The sequence below is a fragment of the Psammomys obesus genome, unplaced genomic scaffold, assembly GCF_907164565.1.
Source record: "Psammomys obesus unplaced genomic scaffold, mPsaObe1.curated_primary_1811, whole genome shotgun sequence".
In the NCBI taxonomy this organism is placed as follows: Eukaryota; Metazoa; Chordata; class Mammalia; order Rodentia; family Muridae; genus Psammomys; species Psammomys obesus.
In genome coordinates this window covers 795,508-806,316 of record NW_026592439.1, presented here as the reverse complement: position 1 = coordinate 806,316, position 10,809 = coordinate 795,508, and positions in this window count along the sequence as shown.

Genomic DNA, 10,809 nt, shown 5'->3' with positions numbered 1-10,809 from the left:
AGCAGCTCCAGTGGGGTGCTTGTGCTGAAAGCAACCACCATACGTCACGGCCACTGGAAGTGCCTATTCCTGGCCAAGCGCACCAAGGTTGGGATTGTGCAGCAACGCTACACGGTGGGTTCACAGGTCACGCCACTCGACTGGTTCCACATGGGACGTTCATCAAGGGAAGGGGTCAGGGGTCACAGAGACTGTCTCTGGGTAGGACAAGAGAGAGGGGGTGGGGGTGGTGCGAGTACTCTTATGAGGTGACCCAGAGCATGCAGAGGTAGTTTCAGGTGGTCCTCGGGTGGTCCATAGGTGGCCTCAGAGATGCCTGATGTCCCGTTTTGTCAGGTCTCTCAGGGATGGCAATAGAGATGCCTGCTTACGGATCCCAACAATGCCTGGTTTGCATGTTTGTTTATTGTATGATTCCTGATGAGTGGGGCCATGTCCATCACAGTCAATGTCACATCAGTACCTGCTGAACCATAGTGGCAGTTAACTGTTAACTAAGTGTATAAATAATTATATGACAAGTACTTGTTAAATAAAATATTGGTAGGATTAGATTTTTTTAAAAGAATTTTTCTTTATTTTATGAGTTTTTCTCTTATTTTATGTATGAGTCATGTATGCTTGTATGTCACATGTCAGGGACCCTACAGTTATCATACTTGGCAGGGAAATGATTCCCATGAGTTAAGAATCAGCATCACATCTGCAGGTGCTGGGTCAAAATTTCTAGACTCTGACCTCAGAGTTTATTTCTCCTACACTTTTTTTTTTTTTCTCTACTGACTAAGGCATCGATGATATCACTCACTGTAATAATCTTTTCTGGGTCCACCCATTTAGCTTCAAATTTCTTTTTTTTTGTTATTGTTTTATTTATTTATTTATTATTAATTACACTTTATTCATTTTGTATCCCCCCATAAGCCCCTCCCTCCTCCCCTCCCGATTCCACCCTACCTCCCCTTTCTTCATGCATGCTCCTCCCCACGTCCACTAATAGGGGAGGTTCTCCTCTCCTTCCTTCTGATCTTAGTCTATCAGATAACATCAGGAATGGCTGCATTGTCTTCTTCTGTGGCCTGGTAAGGCTGCTCCCCCCTCAGGGGGAGGTGATCAAAGAGCAGACCAATCAGATTATGTCAGAGGCAGTCCCTCTTCCCATCACTATGTAACCCACTTGGACACTGAACTGCCCTGGGCTACATCTATGCAGGGGTTCTAGGTTATCTCCATGAATAGTCCTTGGTTGGAGTATGAGTCTTTGGGAAGTTCCCTGTGTTCAAATTTTCTTCTTCTGTTGCTCTCCTTGTGGAGTTCCTGTCCTCTCCAGCTCTTGCTATTTCCCACTTCTTACATAAAATTCCATTCACTCTGCCCGACAGTTGGCCATCAGGCTCAGCATCTGTTTTGATAGTCTGCAGGGTAGAGGCTTTCAGATGCCCTCTGTGGCAGGTTCCTAGGTTGTTTCCTGTTTTCTTCTTCTGGCTTTCAGACGCCCTCTGTAGCAGGTTCCTAGGTTGTTTCCTGTTTTCTTCTTCTTCTGATGTCCTTCCTCTTTGCCTTTCAGGATGGGGATTGAGCGTTTTAGTTAGGGTCCTCTCTTTTGCTTAGTTTGTTTAGATGTACCGATTTTAGTGGGTTTATCCTATGTTGTATGTTTATATGAGTGAGTATATACTGTGAGTGTCTTTTTCCTTCTGGGACAACTCATTCAGGATGATCCTTTCCAGGTCCCACCATTTACCTGTAAATTTCATGATTTCCTTATTTTTCATTGCTGAGTAATACTCCATTGTATAGATGTACCACAATTTCTGCATCCATTCTTCAGTTGAGGGGCATCTGGGTTGTTTCCAGATTCTGGCTATTACAAACAAAGCAGCTACAAACATGGTTGAGCAAATGTCCTTATTGTGTACTTGAGCCTCTTTTGGATATATGCCTAGGAGTGGTATGGCTGGATCATGAGGAAGCGCTATTCCTAGTTGTCTGAGAAAGCACCAGATTGATTTCCAGAGTGGTTGTGCAAGTTTACATTCCTACCAGCAGTGGAGGAGGGTTCCCCTTTCTCCACAACCTCTCCAGCATGTGTTGTCCCTTGAGTTTTTCATCTTAGCCATTCTAATGGGTGTAAGGTGAAATCTCAGGGTTGTTTTGATTTGCATTTCCCTGATGGCTAATGAGGTTGAGCATTTCTTTACATGCTTCTCTGCCATTTGATATTCCTCTACAGAGAATTCTCTGTTTAGCTCTGTTCCCCATTTTTTAATTGGATTACTTGGTTTGCTGCTTTTCAGCTTCTTTAGTTCTTTATATATACTGGATATGAGTCCTCTGTCAGATAAAGGGTTGGTGAAGATTCTTTCCCAATCTGTAGGCAGTCGCTTTGTTTTGATGACAGTATCCTTTGCTTTACAGAAGCTTTTCAGTTTCAGGAGGTCCCATTTATTGATTGTTGCTCTCAGAGCCTGTGCTGTTGGTGTTCTGTTCAGGAAGTTCTCTCCTGTACCAATGAGTTCTAGGGTATTCCCCACTTTTTTTTCTTGCTGATTTAATGTGTCTGGTTTTATGTTGAGGTCTTTGATCTACTTGGACTTCAGTTTTGTGCAGGGTGATAAGTATGGATCTATTCTCATTTTTCTACATGTAGACATCCAGTTAGACCAGCACCATTTGTTGAAGATGCTATCTTTTTTCCATTGTATGGTTTTGGCACCTTTGTCAAAAATCAGGTGTCCGTAAGTGTGTGGGTTTATTTCTGGGTCTTCTGTTCAATTCCATTGATCCACCATTCTGTTTCTATGCCAGTACCATGCAGTTTTTATAACTGTTGCTCTATAGTACAGCTTGAGATCAGGGATGGAGATACCTCCAGAAGATCTTTTATTGTAGAGGATTGTTTTAGCAATTCTGGGTTTCTTGTTACTCCATACGAAGTTGAGAATTTTTCTTTCCAGGTCTGTAAAGAATTGTGTTGGCAATTTGATGGGAATTGCATTAAATCTGTAGATTGCTTTTGGTAAGATGGCCATTTTTACTATGTTAATCCTGCCAAGCCATGAGCATGGGAAATCTTTCCATCTTCTGATATCTTCTTCTAATTCTTTCTTCAGAGACTTGAAATTTTTTTCATACAAGTCTTTGACTTGCTTGGTTAGGGTTACACTAAGGTACTTTATGTCATTTGTGGCTATTGTGAAGGGTGTTATTTCTCTAATTTCTTTCTCAGCCCTTTTGTCTTTTGTATACAGGAGGGCTACTGATTTTTTTGAGTTAATTTTGTATCCAGCCACTTTGCTGAAGGTGTTTATCAGCTGTAGGAGTTCCCTGGTAGAGTTTTTGGGGTCACTCATGTATACTATCATATCATCTGCAAATAGTGATAATTTGACTTCTTCTTTTCCAATTTGCATCCCCTTGATCTCCTTCAACTGTCTTATTGCTCTAGCAAGGACTTCCAGCACTATGTTGAAGAGATATGGAGAGAGTGGGCAGCCTTGTCTTGTCCCTGATTTTAGTGGGATTGCTTTAAGTTTCTCTCCGTTTAGTTTGATGTTGGCTATAGGCTTGCTGTATATCGCCTTTACTATGTTTAGATATGTGCCTTGTATCCCTGATCTCTCCAATACTTTAAACATGAATGGGTTGGATTTTGTCAAATGCTTTTTCAGCATCTAGGGAGATTATCATGTGGTTTTTTTTCTTTCAGTTTGTTAATATGGTGGATCACATTGACGGATTTCCATATATTGAACCACCCCTGCATACTTGGGATAAAGCCTACTTGGTCATAGTGGATAATATCTTTGATGTGTTCTTGGATTCTGTTTGCAAGTATTTTGTTAAGTATTTTTGCATCAATGTTCATAAGGGAGATTGGCCTGAAATTCTCTTTCTTTGTTGAGTCTTTGTGAGGTTTAGGTACCAAGGTGACTGTGGCTTCATAGAATGAGTTTGGTAATGTTCCTTCTGTTTCTATTTTGTGGAATAGTTTGAAGAGAATTGGTGTTAGCTCTTTTTTGAAGGTCTGGTAGAATTCTGCGCTGAAGCCATCTGGTCCTGGACTTTTTTTGGATGGGAGACTTTTGATGACTGCTTCTATTTCTTTGGGGGATATAGGACTATTTAGTTGATTTACCTGGTCCTGATTCAGCTTTGGTAAGTCAAATCGATCAAGAAAATTGTCCATTTCATTTAGATTTTCAAATTTTGTGGCATATAGACTTTTGAAGTAAGTCCTAATGATTGTTTGGATTTCCTCAGTGTCTGTAGTTATGTCCCCCTTTTCATTTCTGATTTTGTTGATTTGGGTGGTGTCTCTCTGCCTTTTAGTTAGCTTGGCTAAGGGTTTGTCGATCTTGTTGATTTTCTCAAAGAACCAGCTCTTGGTTTCATTGATTCTTTGAATTGTTTTATTTGTTTCCAATTGATTGATTTCAGCCCTGAGTTTGATTATTTCCAGCCGTCTACTCCTTTTTGGTATGTCTGCTTCTTCTTTTTCTAGGGTTTTTAAGTGAGCCATTAAGTTGCTTGAATGAGCTGTCTCAAATTTCTTCTTGAAGGCACTTAGTGCTATGAACTTTCCTCTTAGCACTGCTTTCATTGTGTCCCACAAGTTTGGGTATGTTGTGTCTTCATTTTCATTGATTTCTAGAAAGACTTTAATTTATTTCTTTATTTCTTCCCTGACCCAGCTGTCATTTAGTAACAAGTTGTTCAGTTTCCATGTGTGTGTAGGCTTTTTGCTATTTCTGTTATTATTGAGGTCCAGCTTTATTCCATGGTGATCAGACAAGATACAAGGGATTATTTCAATCTTCTTGTATCTGTTGAGGCTTGCTTTGTGACCAACTATATGGTCTATTTTGGAGAAGGTTCAATGAGGTGCTGAGAAGAAGGTAAATTCTTTTGTGTTTGGGTGTAAAGTTCTGTAAATGTCTGTTAGGTCCATTTGATTCATGATCTCTGTCAGAGACATTGTTTCTTTGTTTAATTTCTGTTTTGTTGACCTGTCCTTTGTTGAGAGTGGGGTGTTGAAGTCTCCCACTATTAATGTGTGGGGATCTATATGTGGTTTAAATTTTATCAATATTTCTTTAACAAATGTGGGTGCTCTTGTATTTGGGGCATAGATGTTCAGGATTATGATGTCTTCCTCGTGGAATTTTCCTTTGATGAGTATGAAGTGTCCTTCCCCATCTCTTTTTATTAATTTTGGTTGAAAGTCTATTTTATCAGATATTAGAATGGCTACTCCTGCTTGTTTCTTGTGTCCGTTTGCTTGGAAAGTCGTCTTCCAACCCTTTACCCTCAGGTAATGTCTATCTTTGTGTCTTAGGTGTGTTTCTTGTATGCAACAGATTGCTGGGTTTTGTTTACGTATCCATTCTGTTAATTTGTGTCTTTTGATTGGAGAGTTGAGTCATTTGATGTTGAGAGAGATTAATGACCAGTGGCTGTTAGATCCCTTGATTTTGATGTTGACTGTGGTCATCAGGTTGTGTGCTTGGTTGCTTTTTGTTTTACTGTAGTAAAGTTAATTATTTCCTGTGTTTTCTTGAAAGAAGCTAATTTTTTGGGGTTGTATTTTCCCTTCCAGTGTCTTCTGTAATGCTGGATTTGTTTGTAGGTATTGGTGAAATTTGTTTTTGTCATTGAATATCTTGTTTTCTCCGTCTATGAGGACTGAGAGTTTTGCGGGGTATAGTAGCCTGGGCTGACATCTGTGTTCTCTTAGGGTCTGCATGATATCCGTCCAGGCCCTTCTGGCTTTCATATTCTCTGTTGAAAAGTCAGGTGTGATTCTAATGGGTTTGCCATTATATGTTACTTGGCCTTTTTCCCTTGCAGCTTTTAGTATTTTTTCTTTGTTCTGTATACTTACTGTTTTGATTATTATGTGGCGGGAGGATTTTCTTTTCTGGTCAAATTTGTTGGGTGTTCTGTAGGCCTCATGTATTCTTATTGGCCTCTCCTTTAACTTGGGGAAATTTTCTTCAATGATTTTGTTGAAAATATTTTCTGGGCCTTGGAGAAGGGAGTCTTCTTTTTCCTCTATACCTATTATTCTTAGGTTTTGTCTTTTCATATTGTCTTGGATTTCTTGGATGGTTTGTGTCAGGAATTTTTTGGATTTAACATTTTCTTTGACAGATATGTCGATTTCTTCCATTGTATCTTCTACACCTGAGATTCTTTCTTCCATCTCTTCTAGTCTGTTGGTTATGCTTACCTCTGTGGTTCCTGTTTTCTTCCCTAGATTCTTCCTCTTCATTATTTCCTCCATTTGTGTTTTCTTTAATTTTTCCAATTCTATCTTCAGGTCTTGAGTTGTTTTGTTTACTTCCTTCACCTCTCTGATTGTACTTTCCTGTTTTTCTTTTAGTTCCTTCAACTCTGTTTCTTTTATTTCATTCAGTGCTTTAAGCATTTCCTTTCTAAAGGCCATAAACTGTTTGGCTGCAGCTTCCTCTATTTCTTTTCGGATGGCAATATTCTGTTTGAGTTTATCTTCCTCTATGTCTTTACGTATCTTATTTGTTTACTCTGTTATCATCTTCATAAGCATAGTTGTTAGGTCATCTTCTTGGATTTCAGTTATGCTAGGGTGTCCAGGGCTACTTGCCCCTGGGTAACTGGGTTCTGGAGATGCCATATTGCTCTGTCTTTTGTTGCTTGAGCTTTTACGCTGGCCTCTACCCATTGTGCTATCTTAGGTGTTTGGGGTTATTTTCTGGTGGTTCCTGGGGATCCTGTGGTGGAAAGACTCCCCTTTGCAGAAAGCTGGTTTTTCCTGAAGGATGTCTTCTCAGCTTTTTGGGTATAGTCCCTGGATGGCTGGCGTTTTATCAGGAGTTGCCACTGCTCACCTTAGGGATAGAGACCTGAGTGGTAACTGTGGTCTTTGTTAGTCGAGAGGGTTCTCCTCTCACCCAGGGAAGTCCTGAGGACAGCTGCCCTGTTTCTGGGCTTCTTGCTGTAAATTTAATGATCAGCTGCTGTGACCCAGTTGGACATCTGGTGCGCAGCAACTGTTTGTGCCTGTGCCTGGAGCACAGCTGAGTGATGGTGGCTCGGTCCCGCCGGTCTTTGCTAGATTTTTTCCAGGGAAGGATTGGGTGATTTAAGTCAGTACAGTTTCCTTCCTTCCCTGTGGATTCTCTGGAGACAGGGACTCTCAGTCTCTTTTTTTGCCCTGGTGTGCACTGCTCAGTCTCCACCAGCTGGCTGGCCGCAGAAACTGCCTGTGTCTGGAGCACAGCTGAGTGATGGCGGCTTAGTCTCCGCCAGCTGTCTGGTGTGCAGAAACTGCCTGGGTCTGCCTTTCCGGCCTTTGGGAGCCTGGGTGTCTCCCTAAACTGGGTAATTTTCCCGAGACCTTTTCGGGGTGGGGGTGTCAGCTGAGTGCTCTGAGATTAGACCAGCCGTTTCCTTCCCTGTGTGTTTGCACCGGACAGTGAAACTCATTCGCTGGTGCCCTGGTGCCCACAGTTCTATCTCAGGCGGCAAATCAGGCGCGCATGCAGGCAGGGCTCTGTGTTGGGGCCTGGGTCCCTGGCTCTGGCTCCTGGCTGGCTCCTGGGGTGCCCGTGGAACCCGAGTCTTTTCCAGGGGATGTCTGGGTGACCTAAGGTCAGTACCAATCGTTTCCTGTACCGTGGGGTTATCTCTCGACTGAAAATTCCAGTCTCTGATAGTGTGGTGCGCACGGTTCAGTCTGGGACCATGACCAGAGACACTGGCTTGTGGCTCTGGGCTGGGGCTGGGCCTGGGGCTGACGGCTGGCTGCCAAGCATCTGGCGGAACCAGGATCTCTTCCGAGGTTTAGCCGGGTGAGTTAAAAGCTGATTGAATCCCCCACCGTGGGGTATCCTCTCACCTGGAAAACACAATGACTGTGTTTTATGGCCGAGAGTTCTGATTGCTGGTCACTGTGCTGACCCTGCTGCTGCTGCTCAGAATGAGAGTCCTCCCGGCACCGCCATCTTGCCCTGCCCCCTCTCCTACACTTTTGAACATGGTAAAACTTTGGGAAAAGGTTTCCAGGTGACAATTATCACAGCAAAGCCTTAGGCATGGCTACATAGCAACTCCCTAGCTAAATAGCAAAGCACCTGTGATGCTTGTGATAAGAAGGAGCCCTTTGCTTAAGGCAAGGGCCTAAGGAGGAAGGATTTGTAATAAGCATAAGGATAGGATTCTACTGATGGAGGATGCAGTGTACTCAGGACAATGGCCTAAACAATGATCAGGATATTGGGGGATTTAAGAAGGCTGGCTCTATAAAATAGCAAGATGATCACCAGGTTGTCAGACAACGTTCACTCCAGCCTTCTGGGTGATCAGGCACCAGCCTTTTTTTTTTTTTTTTTCTTCCTTTTATTTTGAAGAAATAGACTCACATGTTTAACAAGTCTGGTTCCTCTACTTTTTTTTTTTTTAAAGCTGTGCCTCCTACAACTATATGCATGCCTGGTGCTTGTGGAGATTAGAAAAGGGCATCAGGTCCCCTGGGGTTGGAGTTTCAGAGAGTTGTGATTTGCCAGGTGGCTTCTGGGAATCTAACCAAGGTTTTCTGTAAAAGCAGTAAGGGCTCTCAACCATAGAACCATTGAGAGAACCAGACCTGACCCCCCCACCCCAAAAATCACTAGTCCCAGGAATTAGGCCATAGGTCTCCAATCAAGGAAGAAGACAATGGAGTCCCCTACCCAAGGAATAGCCTGGAGAAAACCCAGTAATATTTAACCATCACCCTTAGCAACAGCTAAGCAGTGAATACCTGGAACTTATCCAGGTGTTATTTACAATAAGTTGAGTAAAACTATGGTTTGGCCCTCTGGACAAACAACCAATCATGGGACTGCCTAGCTAGAATTTCCCAAACATCACTGTAACCCAATAAAAACCCTCCTCCCCCTGAGCTTAGGGCTCTACACATCATCAATGATGATGTGGGCCTGAGCTTGAGCTTGTTAATAAAAGACCCTATTGCATTTGCATCAGAATCAGTTCCTTGTGGTCTTTGGGGTGCGGGAGACTTGGGCATAACACCATGTCTCCAGCTCAATGGGTATTAGTATTGTCTTTGCCTCTTTCCCTTTCAATTGGCTTTCTTGAGTGAGGATCTTCTGTAATCTCAGCTAGACTCAGACTTGTTATATAACAAAGCCTGATTGTGAACTTCTGATCTTCTCTATTCTGTCTCTCAAGTTTTAGGGTTGCAGGTATATGTGCTCTTATACCCAGGTAATTTATATTTTATAAAGATAACAAGTAATACTTCTTCAAGTGATAGAAGGACAATTTAGGGAAGGGTAAGGGAAAGATTAGGGAAAGGTAAGGAAAAGACTAGGGAAAGGTTATAGTTGAATATGACAATAACATGATATATAGAAACTGATGGAATAATGATACAAAGGTGGGGGTACCTTTGGTGGCCCTTGCTAAGGTGTGCCACTAAGAAATCATGCCATGCAACAAATCTAGTGTAAGAGGTGTATTGGGGGGAAGGGGAAGAATGAAAGGCAATCTCATAGTGGGGAAATGAGGGAGAGATATAGACAGGTAGACAGAGAAAGAACAAGACAGGGAATGAGAAAAAATAAACGAGATAAAGAGGGAACTGGAAAGAGAGATCAAGACAGATAGGGATTCAGAGAGGAAGATCTAGGGTGGCCAGGGGCTCTTTTATGCAGCACACCTGTTGCGCTTGTCACATCTGGCAGCTGGTGATGTAAGCTGTCCCTGAGGGCAGGCCAGTGGAAGTGCCTGTTTGCTCATACATACATGGGAATGTCACAGTGAAATCAACTGATATGCACTAATTTTATAATAAAACCCAATGCTATTGTCTATGCCCTATCAAACTACACATTTTGCTCTATACTATGGGCAGGATCCTTTCTTATGTCCTTTCTCCCATGAAAATCTCTGTCTTGAGAAGTTAGGTGTTCTAATTATTTTCCTGTCTGCCTGACTTCTCCCTGTGGTTTGGATTGTTGTAAGATCCTGAGATGAGTTTTGACACAGACTTTCATCTTCAAGTGATCTATTCAGGGTCCTATTCATGAGCTGGGTCTTGCAGTGCATGCCTTTAGTCCCAGCATACAGGAGTCAGAGAAGGTATATCTCTGTGAGTTTGAGGCCAACCTGGTCTACGTAGTGAGTTCCAGGAAAGCCAGAGCTATAGTGAGACCCTGTCTCAAAAAAGAAAAGAAAAGAAAAATTCACTCATATTTGTGCATAGAAATGACTACAGGGAGAAAGAAAAATGGAATTTAGGATGACACTGGGCTATCCAGGAAGTAACCCATCAGAAAAACCCAGGGAAACAAGTTTACTTATGAGTCAGGAATTGTAAAGGAAGATTAGCTCAGGAAAGATAGGAAGAAGTTGGGGGGAGGGTGAAGATGTGATTTAATGAGACCCAGGAGGAAAAGTTAAGATGGCAGGGTTTTGTCATGTTAAGTGAATGAGAAGAAAAGGCCATGTATATTTGGAGTTCAAGTTTAAAGGGATCGGCAGGCTGGGAGTAAAGAAGAAAGAAATCTTGGCCATTGTCACTCATTTCATAGATGTCACATGTCCTCCTTTTCCACAGAGAGTGTCTTTCGCTAGTCTCAGGGAAGAGGAAGGGCTGGGGTCACACTTGTTTCATTTATATTTGAGAAATCACCTTTTAGGCCATTCTTCTCGTTACCTTGAAACTCAAGATGAAATGCCTGTCCCGTGGCCATGGAGCAGGATTTCCTGCATCCATCTGTGGCCATCCTCATTTTATCAGCTTTTACACTGGACCCCCAAAAG